Source organism: Vanellus vanellus (genome assembly GCF_965231255.1).
Source record: "Vanellus vanellus genome assembly, chromosome: 2".
In the NCBI taxonomy this organism is placed as follows: domain Eukaryota; kingdom Metazoa; phylum Chordata; class Aves; order Charadriiformes; family Charadriidae; genus Vanellus; species Vanellus vanellus.
Genome location: NC_138906.1, coordinates 159,227,469 through 159,240,024, shown reverse-complemented (window position 1 = coordinate 159,240,024; position 12,556 = coordinate 159,227,469). Strand labels below are relative to the sequence as shown.

Below are 12,556 nucleotides of genomic sequence, written 5' to 3'. Positions count from 1 at the left end.
ACTTTGTATCAGAAGAGCAAGCGGAGAGAGAAAAAAATAATCGATGACTGATCTTTTTTTTTTTCCTTTTTTAATCAATAATCCCAGACTCTTGTGTGTGGTGAAGTTCCCCGCTTATTCAAAGCACGCGTGCCTCTGCCCGTCTCGGCTACTGATAACTGTTTCTTATCAGCACGTTTCATTCTTTCCCATTCTTGCAAGAGCTTTGCAAGGTAAGAATAGGATATTATCTTCATATTTAAGAGGCAAAAAAAAAGCCTGATAGGAACAGGTCTACCTCACTATCGAGGTTTTTGCAAGAACAGGAACAATGTGGCAGCCCAAGATTTAGGGTTGTCTACACAAGCCCCACCAGGGACCCAGCTCCTTTGTCAGCAGCCAGCCCGAGTGCAAGCCGCTGTCCTGGTATCGAGGTGGCCAGATAAAAGCACACACTCAGAGACACAACCCCCTCTTCCACGCAGATGTACGTACTTCAGATGACCAGTCCAAATTTGCAAAGAAAGACGTGTAGGGCCGGGGAACACCATCCATTTACTCCATACCATGGCTCCTCACGGGCCCCCAGCTCAACCAGCCAAGCTGAAGAAGACTTTTGCATTGATTTCAAACACCAGTGCAAACACTGGAAGAGCGCAACCTCATGTCTCTGCAAAGGATGCTTAAATACATCCTTTTCTTCAGGAAAAAAAAAAGAATAGCTATTCAAAACTTATGTGCCAACCAGTCCAGTGACCGAGTGCCACCCTCCAATAGCTTTGTTAGACAGTTATGAACTTTAAATTTATTTTGTCTCCTGCTCCCAGCAGCTCCTAAACAGTGCGAGCTAAATATTTATAGAAGAGTCACTGTTTGTTTAAGTTTCAATCCATACTCCCTGAGGTCCAATACTCCCAGACCCCAAAATGACAGCTGATTACAGAAGAGCCTGAAAACACGGCAGAAGGGACCCTGACGCTTACCAGACCTTTCATCTGGACACTTTCTCCGGTGGTTGTTTTGGGGCGCCTTTCCCAGCTTCTTTGAAAAGAAGAGGAACTGCAGCTCCCACCAGCCAAGAGCCACATTTCATCAGATGCTTTGGCACAGCTCTGCTCGGTGCCATGCAGCCCCAGGCTTTGGGGAGCCCTCGACACGCTCTGGAGCCCGCTCCTCCCCGACTCGCAGCGAGAAGACTGGATTGCTTATGGAAATGCAACTGAAGCCCCTGAGGTGCTGCCCAGCAGGCACCAAGGCAGCCTGCAAATACCTCGCGGTGTCCCAGCCCGTGCAACCAAGGTAGGACATGGCACGGTGTCACTCCGGCTCCACATGTCCTACCTTGACCCTTCCCTTCTGCCTCTCCTGGATTCAGCAACAGCTTTTCCAATTTACCATAGTGTCCACTCCAACCACACAACAAAGTCCTCCCAGACCTTACAGAATAACTGAGGATACCCAAACTTTTGGGCTAACTGGTCAACCTGCCAGAAGCTGAAAGACACCTATGCATGCCAACCCACTTCTGCTACAAGCTAGCCAAGCCCAACAAGTCACAGGGCAGAGGATGACAGCACCTTCTTCAATGTGGTGGTACACAGCTTTATGGGTGAGCCAAAAAAAAAAATAATTAGACCATGCTTCAGACGCAGTGATTTCCATTTATTCATCCTGTGAAGTCAAGTGTGGGCTCAGTTAAACAATCCTGGAGTCTTCCATTTGGGGTATAACTGGGGACTCCCCACCATGAAGGTGCACACAAGAGGCAAGGGTATCGAGCAGGCATAGTGCCATACTGGCATACCCCGATGGAGCATCTCGCCCTGCAGATGCTCAGCGTTCAGCTTTGCAAGCTGCCAGAGGAACAGCAGAGGCAGGGAGACACCACCCAAGCAAACACACTTCTCAGCATCTTCCGATGACCACCCACGGCTGCTAATTCCCTTCGTTTTTATGGTTTCACATAAAAGCTCCTGAATAAGGAACTGAGCAGAAGGTGCTTATTCACCTCAGATGGGTGAGAGGTTGGGAGGTCTCTGCCCCACCCCAGCTACTTCAAACCCAGCACCTGATTTGAACAGCCCCTTTGATGAGTGCACATTCCTGAAGAACTCAAATTCACCAACAACAGCTACTGCTGTGCTCATCTCACCAAAATAAACTCTTTCTCAGTGCCGCAGCAAGGTGGGACTCAGCAACACTGCTCTGTCCTGGGGTTCTCTGGGCAATGACAGGACCCATTCCCTCCCTGCACAGGGTGTTTCAAGGCATTTCTCCCCAGTAAAACCGAAAACATGGTGTCAAGCCAAGAGGATGACTTTTGTCATCAGGTGGATCTCAAGGCCAGGTTTGCACTCTGCCATCATCAGGAGTCTCAATGTCCAGCATGAAGGCCCTTGCATGGATGAAGAACCCAATTGTGCACATGGCCATGCCAATGCCATGTGTGCACACGCTGTCCACCCTCCTCCTCACACGTGGTTTCTGTCCAGGCATGCCTATGGGAGAGAGACCTGTTGTCGGAAACGCGCACCTCGCCACGCACGTCACCACGGCTGGTGGGTCCACTGGAGCCAGCTGTAACCAGGAGGTTGAAGGCACAAGTCTATTACCAAGGAGATTTCGAAACCGCAGCTGGTCTCCTCCAGCATCATCCATATCATTAACGCCATGGGATCACCTTCATGGAAGACGGACATAGATGCCTCATAGGAGAAACCAAAATTTTACTGGGGCATGGAAGAGAGATACTTTTCTACTTCAATTCACCTGGTCCTAAAAAAGAAAAAAAAAAGAAGGAAAAAAAAAAGATATACAGCCCCCCTCTTTCCCCTTTTACATAAATATTGGATCTGAGCGCTTTATGCTCTTAAGAAGTTAAAAATAGGAAATAATATGAAGTCTATGTGCTGCATCTTTTATCAAAGCCTTTTATGAACATCAAAACCAGCTCCTCCACACTCTTTTATACTTTCCTGCCATCACTCACAATTCATAAAAGGACTACAGAGATACAACGGGTAATGCACTTCCCAGCACTGTCACAGGGAGCCAGGGACAAAAAACAGCTTTTCCTCAAAGCTCTGAAATCTAAGAGCAATTTTATGATATAATGTCACTTTGAGCACAGGAGATGAATAATAGATATTCAAAACATAATAATACTTTCACAAGTAAACAGCGCTTTGCAGTGTCAAAGCTCTTCAGCAGCACTGCCAAGCCGGCGCAGAAGGATCGACGGTGCAATCACCGAAACACCGCCGGGAAGCAAACGCTGCGGGAATAAACACACGTTTCGCTGAAAGGCAGGGTCTCTCTGGCCAAACTCCATCTGTGTTCTCTAGGTACACACATCCAGATCCCCTCTATAAAAAAAGGGGAGGTTTGGAGATTAACAAAGTCAACCCGAAACTCTTTACACATAAACTTGACTTTGACCCTGCCGTCTCGCAGAGACCTGCGATAAACACAAACCTCCTCCCCATCTGTACGAGCGGGCTTACGCTCACCTAGAGTCAAGGGATACGAGCATTAATTAACTTCAACATTAAGAAAAAAACAACCACACGTGAAAGACGGCAGCTGCTAGAATATTCATGACTCTTACCCGGCCTGTTTATTTACCTGGATACGGAGCAAATCCCCCGTGCAACACACAGCAAACCTGAGAGCACCACTGAGCTCTTCGGCATCTTTTCCGCAGAAGGCAAATTCCATAACTTGTGGTCACCATTATTTTTTTTCCTGCCTTGCATAGTAAGAGTTAGGAATTCCAAGGGAGGAAGTGATAAACCCATGATAAAAAAAATTCCAGTGAACTTTCAGCACTATCCTAAGCAAAAAAGAATTTCCTCCTTAGTCATCCGCAGGCAGGGTAAGCCGGCTCCCCCGCGAATTACAGAAGAGCAGGGAAAAATGCTTATCTGGGAGATTACTTCTCTTCCCAGTACCTCTGTATTTAATTTTTAAGGAGGGCAAAGGTGAAACGAAAACCATCTGATGCTGATGTAAATACAGCCCTGGAGAAAACTGCACAGGGACCCCAGCAGGAAGAGTTGCTCCTTGAAAAAAAACTTAATGAAACCCCAGTGATGGTGCCATCAGGGAAGGTGATGGCCCTTCAGCATCCATGTGCCACAAGGATGCTCTCAGCCGGTGGGAGGGCACATCCACACCATGGAGGTGGCCGAGCCCAAAGGCAGAGACAGCCCCCGTGGCCCGCGGGGAGCCAGGGCACCGTGGAGGTCCCAGCATGGCTCAGCGCCCCAGTGAATCCCACCAGCACTCCTCTTTGGCCAGGCAAACTGGGGTGTCAAGCCCGGGCAGGAGTTGGACATCTCGCCTGGACGGTGGGTCCACCTTCCAGAGGCATCAAGGCTGGGACGCTTCTATGCCTCATCCTCCGATTTCTCTATGATAACCTACATAAAAATATATTGCACAGCAGCAGAGCAGATGCTCAGGTCCCCTTTTTGCTGCTGGAGCCCTGGGTCTCTAATTTGCCTTCCTGGCCTTGACGCTGCACAAGCAACAAGGGAGTTGGTACAACGATGGTTTCCTGCAAAAGCAGAGCCGGTGAAACCACACGACCCCCAAAATATTGTCAGGGAAAAAACAGGAGGATGGGTGCGAGATTTGCTCCATGCTGCAGGACCAGGAGACTGGGCCGATGCCCTCCCTCGGCGGCAGACTGGCCCCACAGCAGATGTTCCTGGCTGGCGTTTTTTTTTTTTGTCTGCTGCCCAAAATCAGCAACCAGACCAGCTTGGAGATGATTAAAACCTAATTACAAACTCTTCAGATCACATCCCATTCACGGCTTTGGGACAGCGCGAATCCTGCCACCTTCACCGAGCGGCCCCTCCAAGGGCCCCTCGCAGCCTTGGGATGCCAGCCAGCTTCAGAGGCTTTACATTTTCGTGGCATGAGACAAATTTCACTACAAGTTCCTCAATATTAATCCGCATAATGCTGCTCAGCAGATGGGAGCCCAAGAAAACCGCCTGTCGACACCTCCGGCTCTGCAGAGCCCCTCAAAGCGACGCAGAGGATTCGGGAGGCGAGCAGATACTCTTGCTTTGGTGGCTTCAGCAATGACACGTCTTGTGATAGTTCACTGCTTCCTTCCAACCTGAAGCAGCACAGTAAGCCAGCACATAGCTAAGTATTTACCGTGCACAGTAAGCAGCACTCGCAGATGCAGGAGCTCATGGAAAAGGCAAAGATCTCACATGAAGAAAGGTCTTTATTCTGAAAGTAATGACTGTGATGCTTTTGTCAATATACAGAGCCGAGCAACATCTCCAAGTGATAGATGGAGGACCATTCAACACATACAACAGGATTATTTCAGACCTTTAAAAATATATAAATATTTATTTACTTATAGAAACAGAAAGAAATACGGCCTTGTGTATCCCCAATTACACATCCTGCAAAGAGGGCACAAAGTTTGGGCGCGAATGGCACACGCCGAGATGCTGTCAGCGAGCGCCCCAAGGGAGGGACAGATCTAAGGAGCGAAAACAAACGCTGCAGAAGGGGGTTGGGGGGAAGGTTTAGCATAACCTAAGGACTGAGATAACACAATTAATTTATTTCCCTTGAGCTGGCTTTCGCCACTGCCCGGCGAGCAAAAGCCAACGTACTCCAAACCGCAGCCCTGCGGTCAACAGCAGCAGATGGGCGCAGGTCCATCAGCATCCCTCGCCCTGGGTATGCTCTCCTCCAAACCCCCCAGGCAGGACAGGGACAGAAAGACTGAAGCAAAATTTCAGCCTCAGCAGCTTCAGCACTTTTCCCGGTGCAGAGGAAGAAGCGAATCGAAATGCTTTAAAAGTGGCAAATGGACATCGGGCGGCCAAAATAAGAGGCTTTAAAAGCACTTACTTGCATTTGCTGCCCCCCAAGCCGTGCAAATCCAGCCTGCTTGAGGTGGTAAGGTAGGTTGCCCACAAACTGAAAGCTGCAACTGGTTTCAGCCCCAATTCCAGAGAACTGGGAGTAATTTTAGAAGCAGGAAACCATCAAGCAAGAGACAGCATCTGCAGATTAAATCAAATCGTCTTCCTTTGCCAGGCTTCGACACATTCGCCTCACGGAACCATAAAGAAAGTAAGACTCCCTAAAAAAAAGCTTCATTGTCAAATTTATTTTATAGCTTCGAGGTTGCTGTTTTTTTTTTTTTCTCTTAAACCAATAAATACTTGCAATTCCTTTTTTTGCTGCCAGCTGGGGAGAGATTTGAAAACTTCTGCAAACCTGCAATTTCAGTGCTTGCCTGTGCTGGGCACTAAAAAATTCCTCTGGGGTGAGAGCGAGAGGGGTTAGTCATGACAAGAACATCCCCGCAATGTGCCAGGGCTGCTTTTAATTCTCATCCAACCATCGTTAATACTGACTTAGCCCATCGGTGATTTTTATAATCAGTTATGCGCTTTTGAAACACACCCAAATACATTACCCTCCCAAGCAGCCAAACTGAAGCTTTTTGCGTTTTGTTTTTTTAATTAATAACACGCATCCGGCTGTAGACCTACCCCCTAAAGGACGTTTTTTGACCTGATGCTCTGCACCCCAGCTGCAAGGCTTTGCTATTTTACCAGCGAGCATTTTAAATGCCGATGGAGTTCATCATTTAACTAGCACCCAGGGATGCCCCTGGCAGCCCCCAGCCCCGACGCTCGCGCTGACCCAGGGCAAAGACCTCAAATTACACCTTCTTTGAAGCTGCCCCACATCTGCGCAGGATAAGACCAGCTCTGAACAAAACCAGAGACGACTTTTCTTCCCTGTAAAGAATGGCTCTAAATTTGCAACTGAAACATCGTTCTTCACCAAGCTCCGTATCTCAGGCCACCCCCAGGTACCGGCAGGTTCTCAGGTGCCTACAAGACCACGTGTGAGTTCCTGGAACATCTGGGACTCCTTTTGCGAGGGACAATGCAGAATGCAGGATTTGGGGTACATCTACCACCACTTTTCTCCTTGCTCGGTGTCAGCGCAGACCCACGCAATACAGAGGGCAAGCACCGCTGGGGCTGCTCTGGGTCACCCAGGTTTTGTTCCGTCTCCAAACAGACACCTCCAGAAGCACCAAAGTGACTGCACCACTGGAGCAAAGCAACTGATACCCCATCTTTTGGGGTGACCTTGAGCACTGCTTGCACTCCAGAACCGTAGCCAACACCTCTCCTCATACTCAAGATCCATGAAGAAACCTGTGTACAAGCAGTGATTACACTTCTGGCTCTCTAAACAAAAAAGGAAACCCAAGGAACTACCTCACGTCAAATTATAGAGATGCTCTTCCTAAAAGGTTGAGCAGCAAGAGCCGGGAGGAGACCAATAAACACATCTGGCACATACGCACCAAGTCGTCTGGAAGTGTTCAGGGATCTAATTAGGTTTTTCTTTGCCTGCAAGGAGGAAAGCCCAATCTCCTAGTTACATACAAAAGATAAAGCTTATTCCGACGCAATGCACTGCTGACAAAGGACCTTTTCATGTCTTACAGGAACAAGCGGAGATCTGGTTTGCAACATCTTTATCAGACAGCTGGCCACAAAAAAAAAAAAGGAAAAGGACTTTAGATATCAATGGCGTTTGCTTTAATTGTAGATAAAAGGCTCGCACTGCCAGTGATCCTTCTCTCTTAGGTGCCTTAGAAGTCGTTAGGAGCTAGTTAGTAAAACACCAGGAATTTTGGTGATGGGAAAGCTGTGTTCTGTATTCCTGAGAGAGAAAAATGGGCTGAACAACCTTCCTGATCAACCCACCTGGTGGGGCTTGCCCATCCGTGAAAGTTAATTTAGGTTAAGGAAGGAAACCTCTTATCTCCGAATGAAGGGCTGAGACCCAAGCCAAAACCATAGCCAAATCCTGGATTTTCAGTAGTGTCTTAATTCGGTGCACAGGATCAGGAGGCTCCGAGCAAAGCCCTCACTGGGGCTGCTCTACGGTGGAACCCACTGGTCTGTTGACCTGGGGACAGATCCTGCAGTCTGGCCATGCCTCCCCTCTGGCTCCACCAGCAAAAGCCCAAGCAGGGCCAGGAGGACAGTGGGACCCCAGGATGCCCAAGCCATCAGAAACCCCAGCCAGGGGCATCGCTGCAGGTGCAAACCAGCGTTCTGCAGCAGATCGAAAGGAGACTGGAGTTTGGCTTGGTGAGCCCAGGTGAATCTCTTTGGGTTTAGTGAATTGTTTCTCTGTGCTGGAGGACAAAAAGCTAGGGGAGAAGAGAAAACCTAAATATCGCTATACATAACATCACCACCTTTCACACGTGGACCCAAGCAAACAAATAAAATTACTTGGTGACTTCACCAGCGGCGCAGATGGGGTCGCTGGAGGAGTGAGCTGCAGAATACACATTTTCTAATCGCCTTTCTGCTCTCTCTTGGCCATCAGAGAAAGCCTTCAAACATACAGAGGAGACATTGCATCATGTAGGAGAAATACAGACATTTTTCAGCATATTTTCTACGTCACTTGAGCCGGACTGCAACATGCCGAGTGAGCAAAGCAGGAGCACAGTTCAGTGGGGAAAAGTCAAACACTTAACATCCCGGTCCCAGGGGACACTTCCGCAGCAGAGCACAAAGTCCATGCAAGCACCAGCTGAGGGTCTCCATCCTCCCCGAGCAGTGGGGATCTTCCAGATGCTGCTGGGCTGAGCCTCCAGGCAGTCCTCCTCCTGGGGAAGGTGCCGCCTTGGCATGCAACTATGTTGTACGGTGGTCATCCCCACCAACCACCCTCACCAACCTGGCACGATGCTGCTTTGCACCCACCAAACCCTCACGGTTGATTCTAGCCTCTGCTAGAGGCGCAGCAAGCGCTTGCCTTTCCTGCTGGTTAAAGCAAAGAACCTTTTTATCCTCAATCTTTGTCTACCATCTCCATTTGGCCTATGGGTCGCAGTCAAATTCAAGAGCGAGGCGACCGATTTTGCTTCCCCCACACACACGCTCTACCCCCCCCCCCCCCCCCCATTTCCTTCCTTTAATCTGATGCGAAATCGCGCTTACGAAGCAAGAAGATGAAACTTTTAATGCCTCACAAATGCTGATGGGAATGCAGAATAAATGTATAGCAAAGCATTTTCAGTCCTTTCCCTTCAGCACCTCCTCTTTGCATAGTGAAAATAACTAAGTTAAGTGACACTCAAAGACATAACTTCTTCTCAGAGTGACCTGTCTGCCCGCACACATGAGCAGATTCAACCCAAACCAGGACAACCAGCAAAAAGGATGATTTTCACAGCAAACTGATACCCACAGAGACCAACTCAATGATCCCATTCTGGTATTAAAGAAAAGGGGGGAAAAAAGTGCCTGTCACCTTCACAGAAACATCTAACCCATTGTAACTGACTATAAAAATGCAAACTGGGTTATTATTACTACAGCTTTTGAGTTATCCATGTCTATATTGAATAGGAATAGTTTTAATTTTAAAATTTAAAGCCATCTCCTTTTTTATGGGATAAATCATCCTCAAGATCAGGTTCTTCAGCAGAAATACTGTTAAATTACGAGGAAAAATGGATTAAACGCTCATGTGGTCTCCTTTGAAACCGGATGATGAAGCCTGATAAGCAGAACCACACATGACTGGTATCGGCTGAGGGTTACAAACACAGCGGGCAGCTGCCCGAGGGTCCGGGGTGATCAGGGGGGAGGAATAAGGAGTGGCAGATATGAGCACCTCCATCCCGCTCCTCAGATGTGAAGTTCAGGTTGGGCATCAAAACCTTCAGAAGAAGCTGACCCCACTGCTCCACACAAACCTACATCTCAAATTGGGTCTGTGTCCTAACAAGGAAAAGCCACCTTCAGAACATGGTGCCGACATGCAGAACAAGGACTTTGGAAGGTCTTATTTTACCAGAAGCTTAGTAATGAAACAAAATGATTTCATTCCTAAAGATCAGGAAAGCAAACTGGATAGTGAATGAGGAAACCATCTACATACCTGATGGCCACGAGCACTGCTGCACTGGAAAAGCTCCGGGAGAAGAAAAAAATATATCCTTCTGCTGGGTAAAGCAATGGCTCCATCTTGAGAAAACGCAAGGGGAGGTATTCCAATAAGCGACCGGGTTGCTATAATCCTCAGGCCAGAGAGGCTGCCTTCCCAAGTGACATGGAGCGACCCAGGAAAAAACAGGGCAAAAAGATGGCAGGAATTCCCAGATGCTTTTATCTGCAGCTGACGTTCTCCAGAGGGTTTGGGGGGTCCATACATCCCATGATCCTAAATATCCTTGGGAACTACCAGAATAACCACGCTGCCGGGCTCCTCCAAATGTTACTCCAGACCGGTGGGAAGCGTGGGACTGGGACCTTCAGAGAGAAGAAAGGGACAGGCTGTTACACGACAGCTTTCACCACGTTGGCCGAGGCTTATTCCCATGCAAACTCATATCTTTTGATTTCTTTTTGCACAGTAGGAAGTTTTGAGGTTTTTTTTCCTTTTTTCTTCCTTTTTTTTTTTTCATTTGGAGTGGTTTATTTAAATGAATGTCACAGTGAACACATGTGAACATGGCTCACCACAGGGCCACCACCCCCAGATGCCTCACAGGTGATGTGAGAGGAGGACAACCGCCAGCAACTGAAAAACATTCTCACCTAATCAATAGATCCTTCCAACCCCCTTTTTTTTTCCGTCAGAGGAAAGGAGACAGTTTTCCTCCCCTCCCCTTTTTTTCCACCCCTTCTAAAACCTATTAAGATGTTTTCTCCACCAGCGAAGAGAAAGACGGAAAGGGTTGTAAGGCGGCAGGTCAGCAGGACCACCTGCCTTCCAGATTTCAGAGGAACACACTCATCCATGGCTTGCAGCATCGCACCATCAGGGGTCTGCACCAGGCTCTGGCCCAATCCATCAGCGGGATCCTACTCCAAACACCTCAGAAACACGCAGCTCTTGGGTACAACAACCCTCTCTGACCTCCTACCAGGCAGAGCCAACGCTTCCCACCTCTACGTTCAAAGAAAATAAACACATCCCAGCAAAGTGGCTCAAAATACCCAGGGAATTAGTCAGAAAGATTCTACTATTTGATGTATATAAAGCCATCATGATCTGGGTTGGGTTTTTTTTTTTTGGGTTGTTTTCTTTTTTGTTGTTGTTGTTGTTTTAATCTGATCTTACTAATTGTGCTGGGAAGAGAGTTGCCGGGATTTTTTTCTTTGTTGTTTTAAGATATGAAAACTGTCGCGCAAACACAGGCGATTGCCAGGTCCGGAAACAATGCCCAGCAAGCACTGAACGGAAACTCAAATAACTCTTTGCCCGACATTGCTTTCTAGTTCATCTGTAATAAAAACAGCAGAGAGCAGCTGAGAGCCAAAAGGGTTCGGGGTTGGGGTTTTTTTTTTCCACTTTGTTTTAGCTGTAGCAGCACAGGAAGGTGATATTATTGTGTAGTGTAACCAAGCGAAGGAGTAACGAAAGTGCAAGCACATAGATCAAATAGCACAGGGTTAAATAAAAGGTGCGATAATCGTTTGTTTCGCTAATTGTGTCAATAAAGTCCTATCTATCCTCAAACAGCGGAAACGTCATCAGATATATATAAGAAAAAAAAAAATCAAGTGAATAATTAAATGTAAAAAAAACAATCATTTTTTCCCCAGATGCTCTCTTTAAAGGGTTGATTAGGAGAATCGCGTGTTTAATTTTAAATAAAATGCCACTGACTTTGATCACGTTTAAATCACCTGGAGTACAAAACTTGCTTTGAATCAAAACTTCTTCCTCCCTAGGGAAAACAACAAAAATTGCCTCCTCTGCAGTAAAGATGCAGCCTTGCCGCAACCCCGGCTACCCGGCCCGGGACGCAATGTCACCGACGGGACTGGACAACACCGTGACCCACTGAAATCTGGCGTCTTTGGGTTGTTTAACTGCAAAACCCAGCGCAGAAGTCCGTGCAAGGCAAGTGGCCGGCTGCAGACAGGCTTGCAGGTGGAGCTGCAGCTCAAGTCCGCTAATTCATGGAAAAAGAAATTCTACCTTTTTTCCCAGTAACGGGGAGAGTTAGGAAACGAAGTATTCCCAAACCTTCCTCCCCCCCTCGCATTAAATGAACTGAAGCTGGAGGTCTGACCCACATCCTCGAGCTGATGAAAACATTTTGGAAAAGGACTTCAATCCCCCCAAAATAACTCCCATCCCACCGATTATACAGCGAACATCGGCCACTTTGGTGACTGTACGACACTCAAAATGTCTGTAAAACCTATTTCTCTACTGCAGGAACACCTGCCTAAAATCCTTGAGCTAACGGTTTTCTCTATAAACCAATTACCTGTAAAATATGAGCATGCAAACAGAAATAAATCTCTGTCGCCAGAGAAATGAGACTTCCCCGCCGACCCAGCCCCTTGTCGTGCTGTGCCCCGAGCAGCAGCAGGGCTTTTTGTCCCGGTTCCACCACGGATGTGTCAATATGTACTTTGCCCACTTCTCCTGGGAGATGAGCCCAACCGTCCTCACTGTCCAATGAGCAAAAACGTCATTTTCTTGTTTTCTTCCTTTTACTTCTCCCCCCTGCCACATCCAC

General features: G+C 47.7%; 1 long non-coding RNA gene across 1 annotated transcript in view; it reads right to left on the bottom strand.

Moving 5' to 3' along the window:
• Positions 1-9,991, bottom strand: part of LOC309686845 — a 65,347-nt gene extending 55,356 nt beyond the window's left edge. Inside the window, exon 1 of the long non-coding RNA XR_014270588.1 lies at positions 9,958-9,991. This is a non-coding gene — a long non-coding RNA (uncharacterized lncRNA). The remainder of the gene's footprint in view (positions 1-9,957) is intronic.
• Positions 9,992-12,556: the final 2,565 nt, after the last annotated feature.